General features: G+C 45.0%; 1 protein-coding gene across 2 annotated transcripts in view; it reads left to right on the top strand.

Annotated features, from left to right (window-relative positions):
• Window positions 1-26,663, top strand: part of TSKU (tsukushi, small leucine rich proteoglycan) — an 89,631-nt gene that overhangs the window by 5,906 nt on the left and 57,062 nt on the right. The gene's annotated exons all lie outside the window — the stretch shown is intronic.

Here is a 26,663-nt window from a genome sequence, read left to right as displayed (position 1 = left end):
TTTTTTTTTTATTTATGACCACTGAACGATTTATTGTATGATGGCAATATCGTTTGCGCTCACGGCCAAACGTTCGTTTTTCATAGAGCGTATGGCCAGCATTAGTCCGTAGGGTTCAGCATTGAGTTGGCTCATCCTTTGCAGCTATAACAGCTTCAACTCTTCTGGGAAGGCCGTCAACAAGGTTTAGGAGTGTGTCTATGGGACTGTTTGACCATTCTTCCAGAAGCACATTTGTGAGGTCAGGTAACGATGTTGGATGAGAAGGCCCATGTCTTTATGGATCTTGCTTTGTACACTGGCCCAAATCATTTGGTGGAGGGGGGATTATGGTTTGGGGTTGTTTTTCAGGGGTTGGACTTGGCCCTCTTAGAACTCTTAAGACGTCAGCATACCAAGACAATTTGGATAATTTCATGCTCCCAACTTTGTAGGAACAGTTTGGGGTGGAGGAATTTAACTGGCTTGCACAGAGTCCTGACCCCAACCTGATAGAACACCTTTGGGATGAATTGGAGCGGAGACTGCGAGACAGATCTTCTCTCCAACATCAATGCCTGACCTCATACATGTGCTTCTGGAAGAATGGTCAAACATTCCCATAGACAGACTCCTAAACCTTGTGGACAGCCTTCCCAGAAGAGTTGAAGCTGTTATGCCGCGTACACACGATCATTTTTCGGCATGTAGAAAAAACAAAGTTTTTCCAACTTCATCCTTAAAACTACGTTGCCTACACACCATCGTTTTTAAAAAAATGCTCTAGCAAAGCGCGGTGACGTACAACGCGTACGATGGCACTATAAAGGGGAAGTTCCATGCAGATGGCGCCACCCTTTGGACTGCATTAGCTGATTTTGTGTTAGTAAAAGACGATTCGCGCTTTTCTGTCTGTTACAGCGTGATGAATGTGCTTACTCCATTATGAACGATAGTTTTACCAGAACGAGCGCTCCCGGCTCATAACTTGCTTCTGAGCATGCGTGGGTTTTTAACGTCGTTTTGGCCCACACACGATCATTTTTTACAACCCGAAAAACGACATTAAAAAAACGTCGTAAAAAAATGCAGCATGTTAATTTTTTTTTTTTTTTTCGTTTTTCCGAACCAGAAAAATGATGTGAAGCCCACACACGAACATTTTAAATTACATTTTTAAAAAAACAACGTTTTTTTTCATGCTGAAAAATTATCATTTGTACGCGGCATTATATCTGCAAAGGGGTGGGCCAACTCAATATTGAACCCTACAGACTAAGACTGGGATGCCATTAAAGTTCATGTGTGTGTAAAGGCAGGTGTTATGTATATTTTAATTTTCCCTAGTCGTCTTCCAGGACAGCCCTTGAGAGATGGAGTCTCCTCCCATCGACCCAGGAAACACATTACCAGCAGTTCAAAAGGCAGTCCCTCTGATCCCTGGTCAGTCTTTGTGTTTCCTCCGTCGGAGGAACATGTTACCTTAAAGGAAACATATTGACTTCATCTTTCAGGGGCTCTCCTGCAGGGAAAAATGGGACGTACAGGGGACTGGGTCTTTTCTGTACGCCCCGTGAAGTCTCACCTCTTGGTGATGGGCACGGGTACCGTCCAGCCTATCGGAGCAGGCCCGTTCTCTCTCCTCTTCCCGGTGCCGATGCAGGCCGGTGGCAGAATGGCGCGGTTCCCCCCGAACGCCGGATTCAAAATTCGCGCCGTTCTGCGGGGCCGGAGACGCCGTGCGTCATTTCCGGCGGAATCGCGTCATCACTGAGCGCCGAGACCTTCCGTTTCCGGGTCTCCACGAGGTGCAGGGGGAGAAGAGGAAGCCCAGACTGGTCCTGCAATCCCAGCCTGCATCCAGCCATACCGGACGAGCGGCGGGATCGGAGGAGGGAACGACCATGGAGGCGCAGTCCCTGTTTACTCCGGAGGACGCAGGCACCAGCATTCCCCAGGTAGGCTGCCGGGCATGTCTTAAGGGGAATTGCTAGACCTATTGTGGTGGCTGGGTACTGCTCCATGGGGGGTCACATCCCAGGGGAAACTATGCTGGTGGTGGTAGTGTGGTGTCCCAGTACAGGTATTTGCTGTAGGCCTTGTCAGATTGAGGCCCTCGGCTTGTGGGGTCTCCCTGCAGGGACTCAGCTAATTATGATGTGATTTATACTGTTATGGTTGATAATACGTTTATTAGGTGTGTATAGCTTTAAGGGGTTTAGCCAGCCATCTCATGTTCAGTCAGAGTGTATTACCATCTCATGTTCATGTGTATTAGAGTCGGGAGGACTGAATGCTAGACAATACTTATTGTGTTGTGTTATACTACAGGTCAGTCTCTATGATCCACAGCTCTCAACCAATAGGCTTCAGTCTAAACAGGCCCTTATAAGGGATTGTACTTCCTGTTTAAGCCAGTCTAATGCTTCCCTCAGTTCCTGGCAGAGCAGAGCAACACACAGTCAGAGAAGCATTGCAGGCCTGAAGCCTCCAGGATAAAATACAGCAAAGAGTGGAGTATCCCTAAACATTACAGAGCCAGTACTTCAGCTCATTTATCGGATCAATCCGTTATTCTGGCGAAAAGCCTCAAGTCTACAGACACTCCAGTAAGTGTATCTATTTTCAGCCTAGTTAAGCATAGGCCCTGAATTACTATCCGGCTTTTGCAGCCGAGTATATACAGTATATGATCAACTAAGCTCAAGCATTATCAGCTGTGTGATCCAGAGACTGCCTGCAGAACATTTTGACACTCTGTTTAAAGCTGTGAAGATTTTGACACCTGCCTTCATGCCAGTAAAGCCTTTGTTGTTTTAACCCCCTGTTGTGGACTGTATTATTACCATCCTAACTAGCGGGTATACGGAGGCCCCCGGAGCTGTAGTTTCCCGGGGTATACCAAGACTACAGTGGCGTCACGTGACAGAGAGGGTTAATACCATCTGGCCCTCACTAAGGGTTAATACCACCTGACCCTGGGCTCCTAGCCCCAAGAACCAAGTAGCTAACCATCAAGCGCATGTGTGTGGCCGTGGGGCTCACCCTCCCCGGTCACCACATAGTTTTCTGGCGTCACGAACAGGATACGGGTGTACGCCTTAACCATTCAGCCACTAAAGCAAGTCCCCCCCCCCCCCCCCCCAGAATCTGAACTGTGTCATTGAAAGTAATTTACTCAGCGAGGCGCATATACAAGTGGTGGGGGAGGTGAAGGAAAGACTGTTAGCTGCCATTGTTAAGTGGAGAAAGTCTGTACCTGAAGGGGTTAAATTGTTTCCAGCATTTCCCGCGCGCGGGAGCGGTCGCAGCTCCGCCCAGTTAAGCCCCAGCGGTGACGCCTCTTCAGTGTGCAAGCCGGAACTAGAGAATCCACTCTGTGGAAACAATTGCTGACCGGACCAAAAAAAAAAAGAAGTTGCCGGGCGCCGCCATAGCAACGTGTCTGGCAATAAAAGACAGCGCACTCAAAGACATCGCACTCAACGACATCGCACTCAACGACATCGCACTCAACGACATCGCACTCAACGACATCGCACTCAAAGACAGCGCTCTCAAAGTTTCTTAAAGTGACAGCGTTCTCACAGTTTCTTAAAGTGACAGCGCACTCAAACAAGGCTACAACATGTCAGCCCCAAGATCACCAGATGCAGGTGATGTACCAGATCCTCTTGCGGCTCCTGCACAAGCTACCCCTCCGGGATCACCTCCAGTACGACGTCATGACAGTGGGGCCCCCCCCTTCTACCTGGGGAAGCCTGTGTTGCCTAACTACAGAGGGGATCCCTTTTCCCTCAAGGATTTCCAGGAGAGCTTCCAAAGCATTTTCTCTCTCTACTCTCTCCCCCCTAACCAACAGGTGCTGTTGCTCATGGGACAGTTGCAGGGACCTGCACGTGAGGAAGTCCGTACCTGGCCCACTTCTGAGAAGACTACAGTAGATCAGATCTTCGAGGGATTACATCAGGTATTTGAGTCCCACTCACCCTCAGAGGTCCGCCTCAGGCTGTACGAGAGGCGACAAAAGCCGGGGGAAACACTAAGGGCATATGCAGTAGCCTTGCAGAATGCCCTGGAGGCAGTCCAGAAACTGGACAATATCACCCCTGACCAGGGTAACAAACTATTGATGGATAGATTCATAGAAGGGGTCCAAAATAAATGGGACAAGGCGCAATTAAAGATGTTAGCTGTACAGAACCCCAATATGTATTTTTCTGCCTTTAAGCGCCTAGCCCTTCAAGTTATAGAGCAGGGGGCAAGCCCCGAGGAGCATCCTGACCCTAAAACGGAACCCATGGGTGCGGCGGCGTGCCCTGCACCACTGTTACCACCAGCCCCCGCACCCGTGGCTGTCCCCTTGGCCTCCACTACAATTACTGAGATTCAAGAGGTTAGACAAGATATTGCCCAGCTTACCCAAGTGGTAAAGGAGTTGGCTAATCACACCACTCGGGTACTTAGAGAGCCTCCAGAGACTAAGAGACCTACTCCTGCCCCTCCTCCCCGTTATAGCGGGCCTCGCTCGGGACCATCTAGTAGGCCTTACTGTGATTTCTGTGACAAACCCGGTCATTGGAAGATGCAATGCTGGGCTTTAAACGAGCGTCCCCTGAGGTCGAGGACCGGCCCTCAGGAAAACGAATCACAGGTCCAGCAGAAGAGCCAATATACTCAGGACAGTCCTTATACATTGCATCCTGCCCCTGCCCCTATGTAAATGTTACCATAGATGGTGTCCAACTGCAGGCCCTGATTGATACAGGCTCGCAGGTGTCTACCATCTCTAAGGGCCTATTCTATAGGTACTGGAATGTCGATTCATTGTGTGAACCAGATGATATGGATTTTAGTGTCCTGGCAGGGGACGGGAAACCAATTCCCAGACATGGGTACTGGGAGCCCACTATTCAGCTGAGAGGTCACACACTTAGAGGTCAAGGTATAATTGTCACTAATGTCACGGTACCAGGGGCCACAGAGTTTATATTGGGGATGAATATAATGAGACATTGCTTCAGTGATATTTTGGATGCCTTGCATGCCTCTCTCCCCCACATGTCTTCCTCAGGTCACCATCTCAAAATTCTAAAGGCAGAACAGAAGTTCGCGAACCGGAGAGGAGAAATCGGTAAAGTTCGGATCCAAGACATGAGGCCCGTGACCCTGCAGCCGAACACAGAGACAATTTTGTGGTGTCGGGCGCGCCCTGGTGTAAGGAATCAGGACTATCAGGCCTTACTGGAGCCCATACAATCTGAAGATTTTCCTTTGGTCCGAGCTGCAAGGAGCCTAGTGACGGTGGTGAATGGACGGGTCCCAGTCCGCCTAGTTAATTTGTCCGGCGTAGCCACCACCCTACCAAAGTACACTTCAGTGGCCCAACTTGTTTTCTTGGACTCCAGTGACATACTCTCTTCACGGAAGGCGGCCCAACAGCTGAGTGCCCAAACCGTGAAAATTCTCCAGAACCTTGGTGGCGCCAACTGCAAATAGGAGGATCTCTCACCCCACCAGAACAAGTCGAAGGGGTCATCGAGGTGGTGAAGGAGTGCCAAAGTGCCTTCAGCAAACACCCAACCGATTTTGGAAAAACCTCCATGATTAAGCATCGAATCCTGACCGGCGATAAACCCCCCTGTGATGCAATTGCCTATATGCTTCAGTCTAATGCTCTCCCTGCTAACTTAATGCTGTTGGTTACAGGTAACAGGTGTTTTATGTGTGATTCATCTCTCTCTGTAAGGACTGTTCATATGTTAAATAAGGCTAGCTTTTGAAAGGCCTTTAATTGTGTGATAACCCTGTCTACAACCTAGTGATTCTCAGAGGTGTTAATAGGTGTCAAACTGGAAGCAGACGAAACGTCTGCTTAGGAAACTCAAGTGTGTGAAGGTGGTTTGTTGTGTAAGGAATGTGCAGTGATTAGACATGATAATTGTCGGTCGGTGCCGACCTGTCTGGAATGTTTTAGTAATTAGCCTTACTGTGTGATTGGGTTGGGTGGAGATTTCATTGTTGCTTCAATGTCTTGGACTGTATAAAAAGCTGAGAAGAAAAACCATTAAAGTCTGTGTTGTTCAAGCAGTAAGCTGGTCTCATGTGTGGCTTTCTGGGCGATTCCAGGGATATCCCTCCTCGTGGAATATTGGGGTGATTTTCGTTATGGGAAGAAGGGAACGTTGATGGGGATATCATACCGATACCGTCACAATTGGTTGGTAGCAGTGGGATTTTTCCCTTCTATTCCCCTTCACACCCGGATTCCAAGCAGACACTGGAAGAACTACTGGAAGTTCGTGGAAGGATTGCTAGCAACAAAACCAAGCGGGTCATCATAGCAGAATCAATGGAGCTAGACCAGGAGGACGGGATTGCAGCAACGCCAGCAGTACAAGAGATGGAGACACCAGTGATTCAGGAGGAGGAATCGCCAGCCAACAAGCTAATGAGAGAGAAGCTAGCGTGGTTCGGCCCGAACCCAACGCCGGATGTGGTACTGAAAGTGATGGACATGTTAGTAAACGCAGAGCTACAGAAGGCTAAAGAAATAAGAGACGCGGAGCTACAGGAGGCTAAAGAAATAAGGGACGCAGAACTACAGAAGGATAAACAAATAAGAGACGCAGAGCTACAGAAGGATAAACAAATAAGAGACGCAGAACTACAGAAGGCTAAAGAAATAAGGGACGCAGAACTACAGTTAAAACTGGCAGCAGTCCAACAAGCAGCCGCACCTTCTACGAACAGTGAGTACAGCACAGCAGACGCAAGGAAGATTCCGTTTAGCGCTTTTAAAGCTTTTGATGAAAAGGACTGTGAGATTGATAACTTCCTGGCGGATTTTGAGCGACAATGTAACCTGCACCGAATAGCTAGAGGAGACTGGGTTGCAATATTGTCAGGCAAACTGTCAGGCAAAGCTTCTGATGCTTTCCGGACCGTGCCAGATCAGGATATCCATAGCTACGCCCGGGTTAAAGAAGTGCTCCTGGCTCGTTATGCAGTAACCCCAGAGTCCCACCGACAGAAGTTCAGGGACTCACGCAAAACCACGAAAGACTCTTATGCGGAATGGGCATGCCAATTGTCCCGGTCGGCCTCTAACTGGGCTAACAGCAGCCAGGCCACCACCGCAGAGGACATTTTGCAACTAATGCTCCTGGAGCAATTTTACAATCACATCCAGACGGACGTCAAGGATTGGGTGAGAGATCGCAGGCCCATGACTCTACCAGAGGCCGCGAAGTTGGCGGATGAATATGCAGATACTCGCAAGACGAACCAGGTCACACCACAGGAACAACCTCCACCACAACCAATGGCGCCCTCACACCCACCAGCCGCTAGATACCAACCGCCTAACAGACCGATGACATATAGCCCTCGCTACCCACGCCAGGAGGACAACGAACAACGCTGCTTCCGGTGCAAACAGTTGGGTCACTTCAAGCAGAATTGCCCCATGAATGACAACACCAGGTCAAATTGGTCTCAACCTGGGTACCGCCCACCAGCAGCAGCCCATTGTGTAGACTCGGCTTGGGATCCCCAGGAGCTGGGTCAGGAAGAACCATTGGGCACCCCTTACGAAGCCCTCATGGTACAATCTGTTATTACGGACAACAGGGAACACCATTGTCAGCTGGTCATGGGCGACAGCCATGAGCCGGAGGGGCCTTGGAGGGAGCTGGGCAGAAAGAGGCACCGCCAGCTACCCTCCAAGAAGAAGAGGTCCTGGAAGTCATATAACCAGCGGACCTGGGAGGAGAAGAAGCGACTGGAGGAGATGGAATCGCAGCGGGCGCCCCAGATGCGGGCCGAGATGTTCGCCAAGGGCCCACCGGTGGCCCCTTACACCACCACCCAGTTCCTGATGATGAAGGACCACGTTGAAAGCCTGCAGGACATGAGCAAGCAGGATCTGATCCGTGAGTACATAGAGCTGGAGGAGTGCATAAGCCGCATGGAGGAGGAGAACAACCACCTGAGGTCACAGCGGGCTGACCCCCCCAGGCTCCATGAACTGGAGATGGAGCTGGAAAAGCTCAAAGAGGAGAACTGGCGGCTGCGGAGGGAGCAGGGGGTGGCTGACCTTATGGGGCTCTGAGTCCCCTCTCTCCCCCCCCCCCCCGGACTCTGAGCACCAGTGCTACAGCACTTCAACAAATATAACTTTTTCTTTGTATGAATCTCCTGTGATTGTCACTTCAGAGCCATAACCTGCCCCTCCCATAGCGGGACACCTAGATGGCGGCGCACAAGACCCATTCGCCATCTTCACACTGACTTCTGGTGACTTTGCAGATCGCACAAAGACTTGGGGACTGACCGACGTGTGATCTGAAGACCCGGTGGCATACCTGAGTCTGAAGCAGTTGCCAAGGGAGGTCAGTCACGCCAAACGGAGTTAACCTCGGACTAAAAGCTCTGAACCCGTCAACCCTACTGGACCAGGGAAGGTCCAACCGGGTTTGCCGGAGCAGGGAGAAAAGGGGGGGCCATTGTGATGCAATTGCCTATATGCTTCAGTCTAATGCTCTCCCTGCTAACTTAATGCTGTTGGTTACAGGTAACAGGTGTTTTATGTGTGATTCATCTCTCTCTGTAAGGACTGTTCATATGTTAAATAAGGCTAGCTTTTGAAAGGCCTTTAATTGTGTGATAACCCTGTCTACAACCTAGTGATTCTCAGAGGTGTTAATAGGTGTCAAACTGGAAGCAGACGAAACGTCTGCTTAGGAAACTCAAGTGTGTGAAGGTGGTTTGTTGTGTAAGGAATGTGCAGTGATTAGACATGATAATTGTCGGTCGGTGCCGACCTGTCTGGAATGTTTTAGTAATTAGCCTTACTGTGTGATTGGGTTGGGTGGAGATTTCATTGTTGCTTCAATGTCTTGGACTGTATAAAAAGCTGAGAAGAAAAACCATTAAAGTCTGTGTTGTTCAAGCAGTAAGCTGGTCTCATGTGTGGCTTTCTGGGCGATTCCAGGGATATCCCTCCTCGTGGAATATTGGGGTGATTTTCGTTATGGGAAGAAGGGAACGTTGACGGGGATATCATACCGATACCGTCACACCCCCCATCAAGGAAAGGCATCGGCCTGTGGCACCAGGCATGTACCAAACCGTCAAGAAACTGTTAACCGACATGAAGGAGGCAGATGTAATACAAGAGAGCCAGAGTCCCTGGGCAGCACCCATGGTGTTAGTTAAGAAGAAGGATGGGACCATCCGTTTCTGTGTTGATTACAGGAAGTTGAACGACATCACCCATAAAGACGCATACCCTCTCCCCCGGATTGAGGAGTCACTCACCGCGTTGGGTTCTGCGGCCTACTTCTCTACATTGGATCTGACCAGCGGATACTGGCAGGTGCCCATGGCCGTCGAAGACAGGGAGAAAACAGCCTTTGTCACCCCCATGGGTCTTTTCGAATTTAAAAGTATGCCCTTTGGGCTGTGCAATGCCCCAGCTACCTTTCAACGGCTGATGGAGAGATGTCTGGGACACCTTAACTTCCAGAGTGTCCTACTCTACCTGGATGACGTGATTGTGTATTCCAAATCCTATCAGGAACATTTGACTCACCTGTCCGACGTCTTCCAAGTACTGATCCAGCATGGTCTGAAAGTCAAACCCTCCAAGTGCCACCTACTCAAGCCACAAGTACATTACCTGGGCCACGTCGTCAGTGCCGAAGGGGTCCAACCTGATCCAGCTAAAGTCGAAGTTGTCAAGAATTGGCCTATCCCACGCACCGTTAAGGATATTCGGAGCTTCTTAGGATTTTCAGGATATTACCGCCGCTTTATTCCTCATTTTGCACAAATTGCCGAGCCATTGACCTCTCTCCTGCGAGGCACGGCGAAGGGGAACTATAATGGCAAGCTGCCTGTGGAATGGGCCAAAGAGCAAGAGGTGGCCTTCCAGGCTCTAAAACATCTATTGACAGAGCCTCCCATCCTGGCCTATCCGGATTATACTCAGCCTTTCCGACTGTATACAGATGCCAGCTTTGAAGGACTCGGGGCAGTGTTGTCCCAGATGCAGGGAAAACAAGAGAGGGTGATAGCTTACGCCAGCCGGAATCTGCGAGGGGCTGAGAAGAATGATTCTAACTACAGTTCCTTCAAGTTAGAGCTCCTGGCCCTCGTGTGGGCAGTCACCGAAAAATTTAAGGACTATTTGTCAGCCACCTCATTCACGGTCTACACCGATAACAACCCCCTGGCTCACCTGAACACCGCTAAACTAGGTGCCCTTGAGCAAAGATGGGCCTCCAGACTGGCCAACTATGACTTCTCTATCAAGTACCGAAGTGGCAAGTCTAATATTAATGCGGATGTGCTATCACGCATGGCTCCTGGCGAAGATCCCCCAGTGGAGGACAAGTGGGAAGATGTGGAGATGCCTCCCTTCTATCAAAGATTTGTGAATCAGGATGTGGTCGTCACCCGCGAGGGGAATGAATCTGGGTCTAAAGCAATCCAGGAAGACCTGTATACCTGGAGGACCCTACAGGAAGAAAGTCAGACTATGGGAGATCTGCAGGAGTATTTATTGACCAGGAGGGTACCTCCCCCGGTTGCGACGGGGCCAGAACGACTACGAATTGAAGCGATTGTGGCGTCGGAGGAAAAGACTATTTGTGCACAAAGGAATGGTGTACAGGAACTTCTTGGACCCAGTGTCGGGTGAAAGGCTACACCAAATTCTGATCCCTCGGAGAGATGCCGCCATGGTATTGAATGCCTACCACGACCAGTCAGGACACTTTGGGGTCCATAAAACAGAAGCCACCATCCGACGCCGGTTCTACTGGATTGGAATGAGGAGCGACGTTGAAAAGTGGTGCAGTGAGTGTGCAGTCTGCAATATCACCAAGAATGGTCGCAAGAATGCGCGGGCACCTCTCCATTCCATTCAGAGCGAGAGGCCCAACCAATTGGTCGCCTTGGATCATGTCAAGCTGTCACCTACCCGGTCCGGGTATTCATATGCTCTCACCATGGTGGATCACTATTCCAAGTGGGTAGTGGTTGTGCCAGTCAAAGACTTAACAGCCAAAACAACAGCCCAGATGTTCTACACCCATTGGATACAGATACTTGGATGTCCTGAAACTGCCTTGTCCGACCGAGGTCCGGCCTTTGAGGCCCAACTGTTTCAAGAATTGTGCCAGTTCCATGCTTGTAAGAAACTCAGGACCACTGCCTATCATCCGCAAGGGAATGGACTCTGCGAGAGGATCAACCAGGTGTTTATCCACATGCTGAGAGCGGCTTCTGTATCCCGACCTGAAGAGTGGCCTCAACTAATGCCCGAATTGTTGGAAATCTACAACAATACCATCCACTGTTCCACTGGTTATACTCCATTTTACCTCATGATGGGCCGACACGGTCAACTGCCTAAAGACAGGGTCTTTGGACTTCAAGCACCTTTCAACCACTCCCCCCAAGCCTCTTCGGAGTGGGTCTCGGAACATCAGAAAAGGATTCAGGAAGCGAGAGAGATAGTCAACAAAAAGATGGGCGAGGCACACTATAGGCAGCAACAGGACTACAACCGCCATGCCTCTGCCCAGCCGTTGCAAGTTGGTGATAAAGTCTGGCTGAAGAAGCATCCTAGAACCCATAAGTTGGACTCCCTTTGGGAAACTGAACCATACACAGTGATTTCCATCCCTTACCCGGACTCTGATGTCTACTCAGTTCAAAAAGCCGGATATGAACCTCAAGTTGTCCACCGAAACCGGATCAAGCTGTGTCACAAAGGGAACCTGCCTGTGTTGGTGCCTCCTTCTGCACCACCAAGTCTTCCACCTCCAGTTCAGCCAGCACAAGTGCAGCCCACCAAGCCAGTTGAGCCTGAGAGGCCACTCCTGATGTTCGAAGATGATCCTCTCTTCCCTTCTGACCAAAACGTCTTCTTTGGTTATGTGCCAATCAGTTCCATTCCATCAACCTCAGTCTTGGCACCAGAAGCTCCAGAGTTTACTCCAGCCATCCGCTCACCTGCTGCAGTCCCATCAGAACCTTCTAATGTGGGAGAAAGCTCCATAAGTCAAGAGCCATCACTGGCCCCCATTGTCCAAGATGAAGGTGCAGCTGTCAGTCCAGAAGAAGCAAGTGTTCAAGGAGAAAACAGTGCTCCAGAAAACTCAGAAATGGTGTTGCGTAGATCCGCCAGACCTAATTTCGGATGTCCCCCAGCAAGATATAGGGATTAATCTATTAATTATACATACAATATATGTAGATAGACTACATACACCTCAGTTGGTATACATCTCAAGTATACATCATTTCTAACTAATATGTCACTAGTTACCTACTTACCTTATTTAGTGTATAGGAACATACCTGGACAGTAAGTCTCCTATCCCTCACTTAAGCACTACAAAAAGACAAGGGTATACTCTAAGAAATGTCTAATTGTGTACTTCAGGCATAGAATAAAAATGTCTAGCAAATATTAAAGTGTGTTCTGGGGAGAAGAGCTAATAGCCTAAGGGCCCCAGTAGCCAAGGCATTGGGTAGAAAGCCTCCGGCAGCCCAATCCAAAACCTGCTCAGTCTTAAAAGTGTAATCTAACAATAATATACTGTTCAAAACTGAGTGATAACGTTTAACAGATATGTATTCTGTCTGGGACCCAGATAACCACTTACCCTGCACAAAATAATGATCTCACTTTATCTAATAAGCCTGCAAGGGACATTTATGTGTATAATGCCTCAGGACTTATCATATGATCCTGTTCGTATATGTTTATTTTCCCCAAAGAACCTGGAACGGACATTGGTGTACAAATGCCTCAGGACTTCTAGTGGCCCCAAGGTCACCTCGTTTCCTCAATCCGTCAGTGCCTTAATCGTCGAGGACGACTTCTGTTTAGTGGTGGGGTTTGTGGTGTCCCAGTACAGGTATTTGCTGTAGGCCTTGTCAGATTGAGGCCCTCGGCTTGTGGGGTCTCCCTGCAGGGACTCAGCTAATTATGATGTGATTTATACTGTTATGGTTGATAATACGTTTATTAGGTGTGTATAGCTTTAAGGGGTTTAGCCAGCCATCTCATGTTCAGTCAGAGTGTATTACCATCTCATGTTCAAATGTATTAGAGTCAGGAGGACTGAATGCTAGACAATACTTATTGTGTTGTGTTATACTACAGGTCAGTCTCTATGATCCACAGCTCTCAACCAATAGGCTTCAGTCTAAACAGGCCCTTATAAGGGATTGTACTTCCTGTTTAAGCCAGTCTAATGCTTCCCTCAGTTCCTGGCAGAGCAGAGCAACACACAGTCAGAGAAGCATTGCAGGCCTGAAGCCTCCAGGATAAAATACAGCAAAGAGTGGAGTATCCCTAAACATTACAGAACCAGTACTTCAGCTCATTTATCGGATCAATCCGTTATTCCGGCGAAAAGCCTCAAGTCTACAGACACTCCAGTAAGTGTATCTATTTTTCAGCCTAGTTAAGCATAGGCCCTGAATTACTATCCGGCTTTTGCAGCCGAGTATATACAGTATATGATCAACTAAGCTCAAGCATTATCAGCTGTGTGATCCAGAGACTGCCTGCAGAACATTTTGACACTCTGTTTAAAGCTGTGAAGATTTTGACACCTGCCTTCATGCCAGTAAAGCCTTTGTTGTTTTAACCCCCTGTTGTGGACTGTATTATTACCATCCTAACTAGCGGGTATACGGAGGCCCCCGGAGCTGTAGTTTCCCGGGGTATACCAAGACTACAGTGGCGTCACGTGACAGAGAGGGTTAATACCATCTGGCCCTCACTAAGGGTTAATACCACCTGACCCTGGGCTCCTAGCCCCAAGAACCAAGTAGCTAACCATCAAGCGCATGTGTGTGGCCGTGGGGCTCACCCTCCCCGGTCACCACAGTAGCAGCACGGGTGTCTCCCTCAGTGAGGATAGATAGGGAGTCTGGCCGTAAAAAATGCCCAAATTGTGGTACTAAGTTATCATCTGGTTATGATAAAAATCTGTGTAAACAATGCATAGCAAAGTTGTTTAAATCTAAAGCGGACTCTCCTGTAGTCAGGTTTCTGGGGTCATTTAAAGAAGAAATGGCATCTACCTTTCAATCTCTTAGAGATTTAATTGCTAATGTTAGCACGGTTGCTGCCACCAGTAGCTCTAATACTGTTTCCCCTTCTCCAAGCCCCACTATGCCTAGCTCAGGGGAGCCCCGTAGGGAAAGGGAGCATAGCCCCGAGTTAGCTAGACCTGAAACCTCCGATGCAGATTCAGATCAGGAGGAAAGTCAGGTCGCAGCTAACAGAGTGTCAAAATACAAATTATCTGTCGAAGAGGTAGATGAATTGTTGGGTGCTATTTATGGTACATTAGATATTGAGGAAGAAGAATCTCAGTTGTCTAGACATGACGCCATGTATGCTGCCCTAGGGAGGAAAAAAGCCAGAGTATTCCCCATTCATGAGGTGCTATCTGAGCTGGTCCATAAAGAGTGGGCGGAGCCAGATAAAATTTTTTTTTTCCAAATTCCCTTAAAAGGAGGTTCCCATTTGACGAGAACCCAGAGGCAGTTTGGAACAAAGTTCCCAAGCTGGATGCCCCCCTATCCAAAGTATCAAAGCAGTCGGATCTGGCCTTCGAGGATATGGGGCATTTGAAGGACCCAATGGACAGGAAGACTGACGTTGTCCTAAAGAGGGCCTGGGATGCCTCTATGGCAGTTTTAAAACCTGCAATGGCTACTTCTTGTGTAGCAAAAAATTTGAAGTTCTGGCTAGCTCAGCTGGAAGAACATCTCAAGGCTGGTACCTCTAGGGAAGATCTTCTTAAGACCTTCCCTATGCTGTTTAAAGCAACTGGCTTTATCTCGGATGCAGCTACAGATGCAGTAAAGTTTTCAGCAAAAGCTGCAGCTCTCTGTGTCAGCAAGAAGATCCCTGTGGTTAAAAACCTGGGCTGGAGATACAGCATCCAAAACCAGGCTATGCAGTGTTCCATTCACTGGAGACCTTATTTTTGGTCCAGAATTGGATACAGCTTTAGAAAGGACTGCGGATAAGAAAAAGTCCTTTCCCCCTAAAAAGAAAAATTTCTTTCAGAAAAAGTTTTTTCGTTCCCCCAAGGAAGCTGGGAAAGATTTCAAACCCAAAAAACATTGGGCAGGCCAAAAAGGCAGGGGGAGAGGGAGCATTCTTTTTAATCACCCCGGTCCAGACCCCAAGCCACAGTGACATCAAAGTCCCGGTGGGGGGGAGACTAGGAAACTTTCTTCCCCAGTGGAAAAAAGTAACCTCAAACGAATTTGTCCTCAACATCATCAGGAGAGGTTATGCTCTGGAATTCCACAGCGAACCACCGTCCAAATTCATAGTGACAAAGTTACCCAGTCACTCAGAAAAGGCCAAGGCCTTACCTCTACTAATAGGGGACATGGTGGATCAAGAGGTATTGACACCGGTCCCTATTCACGAACAGGGGGAGGGTTTTTACTCTCATATCTTTGTAGTCAAAAAACCCTCAGGCAGGTTCAGACTAATCATGAACCTACGACCCCTAAACCTCTCCATCCGTTACAAGAAGTTTCGGATGGAGTCTATTTACTCGGTAAAAAATCTTCTGCAGAAAGAAGTTTTTATGGCAACCCTGGATTTAAGGGACGCCTACCTTCATATTCCAATAAAGAAGGAATGCCAAAAATTTCTTCGGATGGCGATTCAAATAGAATCAAGGACTTATAATTTTCAATGCAGAGCTCTGCCCTTCGGGCTGTCGTCCTCTCCAAGGATATTCTCAAAAGTCCTAGGAGAAGCACTAGTCCCTCTGAGACTTCAGTCAGTATCGATCATTCCATACCTGGACGACTTGCTCCTCACAGCCACCTCGGAGAGACAACTCTGTCAAGACATAGAGCTAACGCAGCAAAGCCTGAGAAATCTAGGTTGGATAATCAGTCTGGAGAAATCCAAAACGACTCCAACACAGGACATCTTGTACCTGGGTTACAGGATCCTGTCAGTAGAGCAAAAAATTGTCCTGCCAGAAGAAAAGATCTCCAAGATACATCATCGGATGACTTTTCTTCAAACAAATCACGATTGTACAGTGAGAGAGATCATGTCTGCATTGGGGCTTATGACATCAGCCATCCCAGCTGTGCAATGGGCAAGGTTCCACCAAAGAAACCTACAAAATTTTCTACTGGAACAGATAAAGACAAGGGATCTGGAGGACTTAGTAACAATCCCCAACAGGGTGAAACGTTCACTCTGGTGGTGGAAGGACAAAGAGAACCTGAACAAAGGGGTTCTCTGGGTCCCTCCTATCGGATACATTCTGACCACAGATGCAAGCAGCTGGGGGGCTCACCTCAATACCCTTTGGGTACAAGGAAAATGGACTCCAGAGGAAAGGAAGTCTTCCTCCAATTGGAAAGAGCTAGTGGCTATTCTGAAGGCTCTACTTGCCTTTCAGGACAAGTTACAGGGTCAACATCTCCAGGTCCGTTCGGACAATGTGACGGCAGTAGCCTATGTGAACAAGCAGGGTGGTACCAGAAGCCCTCGCTTGATGTCAGTTGCAAATCAAATGTTCATATGGGCAGAGACTCATCTAACATCCATCTCTGCAATTCATCTGAGAGGCGAACAGAACAATACTGCGGATTTTTTGAGCCGACATTTAGTGTCGAATCAAGAATGGTCGCTTCACAAAGAAGCTTTCAGGCTCATAACGAGTCAGTGGGGATACCCAGACATAGACCTGTTCGCAACCAAGGCGAATACCAAGGTTCAAAATTTTTGCTCTCTGCACCCAGGAGACCACCCTTGGCGAGTGGATGCACTACAAGTCCCGTGGACTTTCAATCTAGGTTATGCATTTCCACCATTGCATCTCATTCCAAAAGTATTGTCAAAATTTCTGGTAGAGGAAACATCTCTGATTTTGGTGGCTCCTTTCTGGCCGAAGAGGCCTTGGTTCACGACAATACAAAATTTAACAGACCAACCACCATTGAGACTCCCTTACAGGCAAGACCTTCTGTCACAAGGACCTCTCCTGCATCCTCAGATAGCCATGCTAAAACTATCAGCGTGGTTACTGAGGAAGAAATTCTGAGGCAAAAAGGCCTATCAGAGAAGGTGATCAAAACTCTGTTACAGAGTAGAAAACCAGTCACCAGGGCAATTTATGGAAAAACCTGGAAAAAATGTAATTCTTGGTTGTCAGAACATGGCGAATCTGAAAGGAATATCAAAAACATATTACAATTCTTACAGGATGGTGTAGACAAAGGGTTGTCCCTCAGCACTATTAAAGTGCAAATAGCAGCTTTAAGCGTTTTTCTTGAAAAACGACTACAAGAAGACCATCTTATCTCTAGGTTTTGCAAAGCAGTTGCCAGACAAAAACCAGCTAAAACAAAAACAACTCCAACATGGGACTTGGCAGTCGTTCTTAAAGCGGTGGTTCCCCCTAAAACAAATTTCTAACAATAGATTCGTAAGACCCGTTACACTGCGGGTAGGCTGGCTTTTTTTTTTTTTTTTTTTTTTTCGTACATACCGAGATCTCGCCTTCTCGTCCCTTGGCGGTGGGCGTTCCTAGTTGATTGACGTTCCTCGGACGGGCGCATACGTGACGTCACGACTTTCCGACAGAAGCCGAACGTCATTGCGCAGGCGCCGTATAGAGTCGGCTCTATACGGCGCATGCGCAGCGACGTTCGGCTTCTTTCGGAAAGTCGTGACGTCACGTATGCGCCCGTCCGAGGAACGTCAATCAACTAGGAACGCCCACTGACAAGGGACGAAACGCCGAGATCGAGGTATGTACTAAAAAAAAAAAAAAAAAAAAAAAGCCAGCCTACCCGCAGTGTAACGGGTCTTACGAATTTATTGTTAGAAATGTGTTTTAGGGGGAACCACCCCTTTAAAGCTTTTTTGGGTGCTCCATTTGAGCCCATCTCGGAGGCCTCCATTAGACTGCTCACCTTGAAAACTGTGCTCCTGGTAGCAATTACCACAGCACGCAGAGTGAGTGAAATTCAGGCACTTTCAGTCAGGGAGCCTTTCCTTCAAATCTTGGAAGATAGAATTGTTCTAAAAACAGACCCTGGGTTCCTGCCAAAAATGACTTCAAATTTTCACAGGTCCCAAGATATTATTTTACCTTCTTTTTACCAAAACGCTTCTAATAGCAGGGAGAGACGATTTCATCTCCTTGATGTAAGAAGATGCATTCTAGAATACTTAGAATCAACAAACCCCTTCAGGTTAACAGATTCTCCTTTTGTTCTTTTTTTGGGTAAGCATAAAGGTCAGAAAGCCTCAAAATCCACGATAGCTAGGTGGATTAGATTAGCTATTCTAGAGAGTTATAGAATAGTGGGATTAGATACTCCAGGGGGTATTAAAGCTCACTCCACGAGGGCACTTGCAACATCCTGGGCAGAGAAAGCTGGTGCCACTCCGGAGCAGATTTGTAAGGCGGCAACCTGGTCAAGTTTTTCCACCTTTACAAATCACTACAGACTGGATCTACTGTCCAGCCAGGATCAAGCCTTTGGGAGGAAAGTCCTCCAAGCTGTGGTCCCACCCTAGATCTGGTGAGTACTTGGGGATCCTCTCAAGGGCTGTCCTGGAAGACGACTAGGGAAAAATGGAGTTAGTACTCACCGGTAACTCCTTTTCCGGTAGTCTTCCAGGACAGCACAATCCCACCCTTTTATATCTATAGGTAATGCATTAAACGTATTAACCTGTTGTAGTTATATTTTGCAGTTCCATCCTTCGGTTCTTGGGGAAGACTGACCAGGGATCAGAGGGACCGCCTTTTGAACTGCTGGTAATGTGTTTCCTGGGTCGATGGGAGGAGACTCCATCTCTCAAGGGCTGTCCTGGAAGACTACCGGAAAAGGAGTTACCGGTGAGTACTAACTCCATTTTTTTTTTTTTTTTTTTTTTTTTTTTTTTTTTGTAATCTCTCGCTTATGATGAGAGATAATTGCATGGTCCCTTTCAAATCCTGTTTGGTTGTAGGTCTAACTGAAGACAAATTGATGTTCGGTTTTTCGGGGCCCGTAGATTTAATGGCATATTGAATGTAATATTTCTTTATTTAAATCCAGTCTGTTACATTACAGCACACAGAAAGAGAAATTGATCAACTCATTAGATACGTAATTTCCAAATATAATTACAATAGTAATTTGTATTGAAGAGCGAGAGGAAAATACTGATCACATCTAAAAATAATTTCTGCCACATTGAGCTATGACCAAAAACCTCCACACACATCGGAGCCGGTTTTGTTGGAATTCTGTATGCAATATATTAAATCCAAAGTTACTTTAAAAAACAGTGAGCTTTTGCAGTAAATATGTAGTTTAACCACTTAAGCCCCGGACCAATATGCTGCTAAATGCCCAAAGGCGTTTTTACAATTCGGCACTGCGTCGCTTTAACAGACAATTGCGCGCTCGTGCGACATGGCTCCCAAACAAAATTGGCGTCCTTTTTTCCCCACAAATGGAGCTTTCTTTTGGTGGTATTTGATCACCTCTGCGGTTTTTATTTTTTGCGCTATAAACAAAAATAGAGCGACAATTTTGAAAAAAAATGCTATATTTTTTACTTTTTGCTGTAATAAATATCACCCAAAAACATATATAAATTTTTTTTTCCTCAGTTTAGGCCGATATGTATTCTTCTACCTATTTTTGGTAAAAAACGCTTATTGCGATTTTTATCGATTGGTTTGCGCAAAATTTATAGCGTTTACAAAATAGGGGATAGTTTTATTGCATTTGTTTTATTAATTTTTTTTTTTTTTTTTTTTTACTACTAATGGCGGCGATCAGCGATTTTCTTTTTTTTTTTCGTGACTGCGACATTATGGTCGGACACTTCAGACATTTTTGACACATTTTTGGGACCATTGTCATTTTCGCGGATGTGTTCATTTCTCTTCAGTATTTGTCTTATTCAGCTCAATACACTTCCCCCCCCCCTCCCCCTCCCAGGTCTCCAAATTTGCAGCTAATCTGCAGCTAAAACACAATGGATCATCGGAACACTTCTCTTATCTCTCTGCAGAGATAAGAGAGCTGAAATTTGCACCGCACAAGTGTGATCCCGGCCTAAAGCTTAAATTGTGCCAAATTAAACTCCTGCCTTCCCTTCAGTCTTGCTCAGTTGTACCGGCTCCTCTCCTGTACTAAAATGGCTTACATTGTTTTCACCGCACACACTACGCTTTTTTTGCACACGCTCTAACGCACGCGACAATACCTCACATGTGGGGTTTGAACGGTGTTTACATATGTGGGCGGGACTTGCATGCGTGTTCGCTTCTGCACGTGAGATAACGGGGACAGGGGCGTTTTGAATTTTTTTTTTTTTTTTTTACTTCATTTTTTTTATTTTTACACTTCTTTTTTTTATTTTATTTTATTTATTTATTTTTTATCATTTTTATTCCTATTACTAGGAATGTAAACATCCCTTGTAATAGGAATCACTGTGACAGGTCCTCTTTATGGAGAGATGTGGGGTCAATAAGACCCCACATCTCTCCTCCAGGCTTACAAGCATGAGATCTGTGAAAAAAAAATCACGATCACATGCCGACAGCCGCGATTGCGGCTTTGTTTACTTCCGGGTACCGGGCGTGACGTCATAACATCGCTCCCGGACCTCCAACGGTCATAGAGATGACTGGTGACCATCTTTATTATTATTTCTTTTGGCCATTTTTCAGAGAATATGATTAACGCAACATTTCTTCCACTCATGGTTAGTGTTTGGCTGAAGCCATTTATTATCAATCAACTGTGTTTACTCTTTTTAAAATCGTAATAAAAACAAACTACCCAAATTACCCCGATCAAAAGTTTACATACCCCAGTTCTTAATACCGTGTATTGCCACCTTTAACATCAATGACAGCTTGAAGTGTTTTGTGGTATTTGTGGATGAGGCTCTTTATCTTCTCAGATGGTAAAGCTGCCCATTCCTCTTAAGAAAAATCCTCCAGTTCCTGTAAATTCTTGGGCTGTCTCGCATAAACGGCACGTTTGACTGAGATGGCCACTCCAGAACCTTCACTTTATTCTGCTGTAGCCAATGACAGGTGGACTTGGCCTTGTGTTTTGTATCATTGTCATGTTGGAATGTCCGAGTACTTCCTATGCGCAGCTTCCTGGATGATCAATACAAATGTTCCTCCAGTACTTTTTGATGACATACTGCATTCATCTTGCCAACAATTTTGACCAAATCTCCTGTGCATTTGTAGCTCACACATCCCCAAAACATCAGTGACCCACCTCCGTGTTTCACAGTAGGGATGGTGTACCTTCATCATAGGCCTTGTTGACTTCTCTCCAAATGTAGTGTTTATGGTTGTGGCCAAAAAGCTTAATTTTGGTCTCATCACTCCAAATCACTTTGTGGCAGAAGGTTTGAGGCTTGTCTCTGTGCTGTTTGGTGTATTGTAAGTGGGATACCTTGTGGCGTTTGCGTAGTAATGACTTTCTTCTGGTGACCATGCAGCCCTTCTTTCTTCAAGTGCCTCCTTATTGTGCATCTTGAAACAGCCACACCACATGTTTTCAGAGTCCTGTATCTCACCTGAAGTTATTTGTGGGTTTTTCTTTGCATCCTGAACAATTTTCCTGGCAGTTGTGGCTGAAATTTTAGTTGGTCTACCTGACCGTGGTTTGGTTTCAACAGAACCCCTCATTTTCCACTTCCTGATTAGAGTTTGAACACTGCTGATTGGCATTCTCAATGCCTTGGATATCTTTTTATATCCCTTTCCTGTTTTATACAGTTCAACTACCTTTTCCAGCAGATCCTTTGACAATTCTTTTGTTTTCCTATGACTCAGAATCCAGAAACATCAGTGCAGCACTGGATGAAAGATGCAAGGGTCTGTCAGGAGTCCAGAAACTCATTGACCGTTTATACACATACATACATACATACACACATACACACATACACACATACACACATACACACACACACACACACACACTTACAGATCACAGGTGAGGATGGTTACCTTCAATAGCCATTCAAACCCCTTTGTGTCAACTTGTGTGCATGTTATCAGGCCAAAATCACCAGGGTAAGTAAACTTTTGATCAGGGTCATTTGGGTAGTTTGTGTTGTCATTTTATGATTTAAAAAGTGTAAACACAGTTGATTGATAATAAATGGCTTCAGCCAAACTCTAACCATGAGTGAAAGAAGTTTTATGTTCTCTGGAAAAAAAACTGGTAAGAAGAGAACTGCTGTCTGTGTCTATGGATGCAGGACACGGGAGCGTGCCTGCACGGGTGCCCCGGAGGAGAGTGCTTCCCTGGCGGGTCACTCCATGTGGGGAGGAGCCAGGAGCGCTGCTGAGGGATCCCAAAAGAGGAGAATCGGCGCCACTCTGTGCAAAACCAACAGCACAGAGGAGTTTGATATTTTTAAGGGGGGGGGGGACCTTTTTAGTGTCCCTTTTTTAAGAGGTGGCTCTGATGTGATTTGGGGGGGGGGGGTGGGGTCTCTGATATGATGGGAGGGGGGGCTCTTAAGCGATGGGGAAACCTGTGATGGGGGGGTTCTGATGTGATGAGGGGAATCCGATGACATTGGAGGGGGGGGGGGTGTTCTTATGTGAAGTAATTTCTTGAAATGTGTGTCAGTTTTTTTATTATAGCGATTTTTTCGCCCTGAAAGGATGTGGCTCTCCTACTGATAAGTTTTAGACCCCCCCCCCCCCCAACAAATACCAAAACACAAACCTTAGAACACGGTAACCCTCACATGTCCATAATGTCACAATACAAGGTTATAATACAATGAAGAACACAATGTGGAATAATAGAGGGATAACACAATCAATCCAGAATACAAAGAAATAATATAACACAATAAGGGGGGGGGGGGGGTATTTACAAAAAGCAAATCCACTTTGCACTACAAGTGCACTTGAAATTGCGCTGAAAGTGCAGTTGCTGTAAATCTGAGGGGTAGATCTGAAATGAGAGGAGGCTCTGCTGATTTTATCATCCAATCATGTGCAAGCTAAAATGCTGTTTTTTAATTTTCCTTCCATGTCCCCCTCAGATTTACAGCGACTGCACTTCCAAGTCGGTGTGTCAGGTAGGTGAGTATATAGAGATGTTGTATATAGAGATATAATAGAATATACCATGTAGAATACAAATTAATAATATACAATGATCTAATACAAAGTAATAATATAATACACAATACAAAGTAATAATATAATATACAATACAAAGTAATAATATACAATACAAAGTAATGATATAATATACAATACAAAGTAATGATATAATATACAATACAAAGTAATAATATACAATACAAAGTAATAATATACAATACAAAGTAATGATATAATTTACAATACAAAGTAATGATATACAATACAAAGTAATGATATACAATACAAAGTAATAATATACAATACAAAGTAATAATATACAATACAAAGTAATGATATAATTTACAATACAAAGTAATGATATACAATACAAAGTAATAATATACAATACAAAGTAATGATATAATATACAATACAAAGTAATTAATATAACACAATGTAAAATATAATATACAATGTAGAATACAAAGTAATAATATAACACAATGTAGAATACAGTGTTGCCAACCTACCAGATTGAAATTTACTGGCACAACACTCGCAATTTACTGGCGCTGCCACGTTTTTACTGGCATTTCACAAAAGTTAGTAAATGAAATTTTTAGGTGTAAAATTCAGTATTTAACCTACAAACAAGTACGCTAGGCAAATAGCAATGTGATTTTAGGTAAAAAAAAACATATTTTTGTTATTTTCGACATAATAAGGGCAAATTTATTTAGTCACATCACCCCCTGTCTCCATCCCCCCTCTGCGGTGCCACAATCTCCCCCTGCCTCCAATCTCCCCTAGGCCCCCTCCAATCCACCCCCTGCCTCCATCCCCTTTTGCGGTGCCACCAACAACCCCTGTCTCCATCCCCCACCCTCTGCGGTGCTACCATCCCCCTCTTCGGTGCCTCCAATCTCCCCCTGCTTCCACCATCGCCCATACCTCCCGCGTAACCCCCCCCCCCCCCCCGCTCAACAACTCTGATCCGTGGACCCCCCCCCCCCCCGGGTCAACAACTTCGTTTGGGGGGTATGCTCATTTGTCCCTCATTCTGAAGTTGAAAAGTTGGGAGGTATGCATCGCCCTCTGCGGTGCCACCATCACCCCCTGCCTCCAATCACCATGCACAGTTCCAAGCCGAACCGATCTCTGCTATTTTTACTGGCACATTCCCGCAACCACGGACATTTACGAACAGGGGGAAAAAAAATGCCCGTTTTTACTAACTGTCCGTAAAAATACAGACGGTTGGCAACACTGGTATAATATACAATGTAGAATACAAAGTAATGATAATATAATACACGATGATATAATACAAAGTAATAATATAACACAATGTAGAATATAGGAATATAACACAATGATATAATACAGAGTAGTGATAATATAATACACAACAATATAATACAAAGTAATGATAATGTAATACACAATGATATACCGTATTTGTCGGGGTATAGCGCGCACCCCTAAAGTTGCTCCGAATTCCTGTGGAAAAAAGTTTTGGTGTCTTGCGCAGCGGCCTCGTCAGGTCCGTCTGCGGCTTCGGGTGTCCTCTTCGTCGGGTGCGGCGTCCTCCCCGCTCGTTTCCTGCGCCGAGTTTGAATACTGCGCTGACATATACAGAGCGCAGTACACTTGTGTATTGTCGGGCAGGCTCGGCTACTCTCGCGCTGACGTCCTGTACGTCCAGGACGTCGGCGCGAGAGGACCCGACACTGCCCGACAATACACGAGTGTACTGCGCTCGGTATATGTCGGCGCAGTATTCAAACTCGGCGCGGAAAAGCGGGTATCGGCGTATACCGCGCACCCATGATTTTGCCCTGATTTTCAGGGCAAACAAATGCGCGGTATACGCCGATAAATACGGTAATACAGAGTAATGATAATATAATACAAAGTAATGATAATGTAATACACAATGATATAATACAGAGTAGTAATAATAATATACACAACGATATAATACAAAGTAATAATATAACACAATGTAGAATATAGGAATATAACACAATGATATAATACAAAGTAATGATATAACACAATGTAGAATATAGGAATATAACACAATGATATAATACAAAGTAGTGATAATATAATACACGATGATATAATACAAAGTAATGATAATGTAATACACAATGATATAATACAAAGTAATGATAATGTAATACACAATGATATAATACAAAGTAATGATAATGTAATACACAATGATATAATACAGAGTAGTAATAATAATATACACAACAATATAATACAAAGTAATAATATAACACAATGTGGAATATAGGAATATAACACAATGAAATAATACAAAGTAATGATAATGTAATACACAATGATATAATACAGAGTAGTAATAATAATATACACAACAATATAATACAAAGTAATAATATTCCTATATTCTACATTGTGTTATATTATTACTTTGTATTATATTGTTGTGTATATTATTATTACTACTCTGTATTATATCATTGTGTATTACATTATCATTACTTTGTATTATTTCATTGTGTTATATTCCTATATTCCACATTGTGTTATATTATTACTTTGTATTATATCATTGTGTATTACATTATCATTACTTTGTATTATATCATTGTGTATTACATTATCATTACTTTGTATTATATCATTGTGTTTTATGTTATTATTACTTTGTATTATATCGTTGTGTTATATTCCTATATTCTACATTGTGTTATATCATTACTTTGTATTATATCATTGTGTTTATTCCTATATTCTACTTTGTGTTATATCATTACTTTGTATTATATCATCGTGTATTACATTATCATTACTTTGTATTATTTCATTGTGTTATATTCCTATATTCCACATTGTGTTATATTATTACTTTGTATTATATCATTGTGTTATATTCCTATATTCTACATTGTGTTATATAACACAATGATATAATACAAAGTAATAATATAACACAATGTGGAATATAGGAATATAACACAATGAAATAATACAAAGTAATGATAATGTAATACACGATGATATAATACACGATGATATAATACAAAGTAATGATATAACACAAAGTAGAATATAGGAATAAACACAATGATATAATACAAAGTAATGATATAACACAATGTAGAATATAGGAATATAACACAACGATATAATACAAAGTAATAATAACATAAAACACAATGATATAATACAAAGTAATAATAAAATGATACACGATGATATAATACAAAGTAATAATAATATAATACACGATGATATAATACAAAGTAATGATAATGTAATACACGATGATATAATACAAAGTATCTTTTAGTTGGGAACTTTCCCTTCTTCTCCGGTAACTTTTCTCCCCTTGGACTCTCTCGGTAACCCCTTCCCTCCCGGGGATCTCGCTCCTCCTATGGTCGGGCAGCGGAGGACGGGCAGTGGGCGGGCACGGTAAGGGTTAAGGAATGCGTTCTCGGCTCGCGATGGTCCGTCCAATAGGAT

The sequence above is a fragment of the Rana temporaria genome, chromosome 2 (genome assembly GCF_905171775.1).
Source record: "Rana temporaria chromosome 2, aRanTem1.1, whole genome shotgun sequence".
Classification (NCBI taxonomy): domain Eukaryota; kingdom Metazoa; phylum Chordata; class Amphibia; order Anura; family Ranidae; genus Rana; species Rana temporaria.
This window is presented reverse-complemented; position numbering and strand designations above follow the sequence as displayed.